The sequence below is a fragment of the Galeopterus variegatus genome, unplaced genomic scaffold (genome assembly GCF_000696425.1).
Source record: "Galeopterus variegatus unplaced genomic scaffold, G_variegatus-3.0.2 Scaffold2766, whole genome shotgun sequence".
Lineage (NCBI taxonomy): Eukaryota > Metazoa > Chordata > Mammalia > Dermoptera > Cynocephalidae > Galeopterus > Galeopterus variegatus.
In genome coordinates this window covers 276,770-280,010 of record NW_007728877.1, presented here as the reverse complement: position 1 = coordinate 280,010, position 3,241 = coordinate 276,770, and positions in this window count along the sequence as shown.

Below are 3,241 nucleotides of genomic sequence, written 5' to 3'. Positions count from 1 at the left end.
GTTTAAATTATGGGAATGCATGAGATTGCTCATGGAGAATATACAGAAAAGGAGAATTGAGAGCAGAATCTTAGGAATCATGGATGTTTAGTGGTAGCAAAAGGAGAGTAGCCTGTAAATGAACAATAATGGAAAATCAAGAGTGCAACAGAGGAGGAAAGACTTTCAAGAAGTAAGGGTATAAGTGTATGCATCAGATGCCATGGGCAAGCTTTCCTGAAGCTATTTCAGTGGAAAGGTAGACATCTGCAGAGTAAAAAAGAGCTGAAAAAATGGAGAAGGAAGAGGAAACAAGAGATTTTCAATTTCCTCTGGAGAACTGGGAATGTTAAGTGGCCATATATTCTATGGACAAACCAGTTTAGTATTTTTACACTTGTTTGTGAGATGAGGCAATTAAGGTTCAAATGACACTGTTACCCAAAGTCACATAGCCCGCTGGTACCTAGATCTGCTTGGGTTTTCAAATATCTGATAAACCTTCCACTACTACCAACAGAAATGTCTGGAATGTGATGAAACATCTGTAGTTTCGCTACTAGAAGTTAATATTTTTCCATTTATATTAATAATTGCTACCGATGCTCTTTTCAGATTCTTTGAGTATCTTAAAACTTGATTATAATGTTTCCTGAAAGAATGGCATTAGTGGCTGATATATAAAATATATTGTTTTATTATTAACATATTTCATAACATTTGTTGTACCTGGATTTAATTATATACTCTGGTCCAGGACAATATATGTGTTCGTAGATTTTTGGCATCCATGATGATTTGCACTATTTTGCAGATTTTCTTCTTATTCCTGTAATCCTTCCAGCCTCAGAACAATTCTATATCAGTAACAAGAAGTTAAGAATAAGGTCAGGAGACCCTTTCATTCTTAATGAAGCTCATATTTTTATGACCCCTGATTTCTAGTAGTTGTAGACCAGTTTCTTTCTGCACTCAGACTCTGCCGCATTGCTTAATTGTGTTGCAATTTTCTTTACACTTGCAGCTGAAGTTTTGCAGATTATTTAAGACAAATCATTTCATAAACATGTATGTTTACTTGTGTTTAAAAGAAAAATAAAAATGCTGGTAGCATTTATAATGAAACTTGATGTTTTTAATGTAGAAATAAATTTCTTCTTTCAAATTCCAAATAAACCAATGAACTCTATAATCATTTTTGATATAATGTTTTTATTATGAATAAATTTTAGGTAAATGTGATTTTTAAAGTATCTTCTTGATTCTTTGAATTGAAACAAATGGGTCTCTGAAGATTGTAAGGAGATACTGTGGATAATCATCAAAGAAACTTGTTCAACTACAGCTCATAAATGAACACCAAAAGAGCCAGCTTAGAACATTCTTTTGACCAAATTTTAAAATCAAGGGACTTAATTACTTTAGGCAAATTACTGACAAGCAGGCAAGGAAATGGATACCATAAGAATATGTTGATCTCTAAGATGTAGTAATAGTTTAATCTTCTGTATTTAGCCTTCATGTAATTCCACTTTCAACTTTAAAAAAAAATAAATAACTGGTTGAGCAATATTAGATTTTTATTGTGAAGATAGTTTTTATTATAGAATTTTCATTGTTTTGTTCTTGGCTTAACACCTTTCTTAAATCACAGAGAACAATAATTTTAGAATTATGTACATACTTTCATTTCTTTCTTTCTGAACTATTCAAGGGATATGAGTATAAATTTAGTATTTAAGTAAATGAAATATCTAAACTATTGCCTTCACACATTCTATCAGATATCCATTATAATGCAGTAATTTTATTCCAGGACCAGGGATCTATGAAACTAAGAAGGCTATGAGTTTTGCAGCTTGTTACTACCATTAAATATGTAAATACCATTAAATATTAAATAAGTTATTATCTGTTATATGTCACAGTGCATATTGTAATTAAGCATACAAAAGAAATAATTTGCATATCCGTATAAAGGAATAGACTTGATTTTTAACTATTCAATACAAGAATTAGTAGTGCTTATATGGATCAGCTTTTTTTTTGTCATGCCATCAGATGTTTCATATATTAGCAGAGATACAAATACAGAATTTTGAAGAATAATCTTTTCATAGAGTAATAAAATAATTCTATGTTAATTTCCTTAAAAGCCAGTTCCAGAGTTTAGAATGCATATGAGTTGTATTTTTTTTTTTTTGTCTGTTTTGCTTTGTTTTTTTAAGCATACGTAAGTGGTAGACAAAGGAGACTTCCAGAAATGAGCTGTGGAATATATTTGATAATAAAGAAATATCTCATTACTTTTGAGATTTGTATATTGAAGATGTGTAGCTTGGTAACTGAGTACTATAAAAGGATCAGGATTAACTGGATTTTGTATATCTGTCACCCTTGTCTTGCTAAAAATCTGTGGAGGAGTTTGTAATTGCCATTGTTTAGGTTATTACTATAAACAAAATTGATCAGGCTTATGCTATTCGCCTTCTGAGCTGCACTTTACATCACTCTATTGAATTAAAATAACATGCACATATCAGTTTTATTTATCTGTCAGAAATTGAGAAAGGCAGGATGCTTTCAGTATGTGAAAATTTACAACAGGCAGATTGAAATTATAACCATTACTTTAATATTCTAGTGCAAATGAATGAATATGTGTGTTTCTATTATCTATCTTTTTATTTTCTATTTGAAATATATTTTATAAGAAAATACTGTTATTTTTTTCCAGGTGGCCCTTATTATATTTTATCAAAGCTTTAAATATGATTTTAATTGGATTACCTAAGGTACAAATGTAAATCTGCAGGATACAGCATGTTTTTTCATTCCTTCATCAAATGTGTATAATTCTTAGAGCTGCTTCTGCAGTTGGACTATTTGTTTGACTGTATATAGCAAATACAAATAGATTGTCTGAAATTCTTTGATTTTATCCCAATGTATTCTTCATAATATTTCTACTCTTAGGTTGCCTTTTAGGTTCATCTAACCTATGAAACTTCTAAGCTCTCTTGTGGTCACATCAAATGAGCTTTTAAATTTTTAGGTACCTGTGATGAGTTAATCCATGCACACACATGCATCCTTGAAAAATCCCATAACCTCTAACAATTGTCACACATGTCACCACCATATATGCATTTCCAATTCCCACCCAATAAACTTGGAGGTAATTTTTTAACTTCATTTTTTTAGAGGAATTTTTAGGTTTACAGGAAAATTGAGGGGAAGTTGCAGAGATTTTCCCTACCCC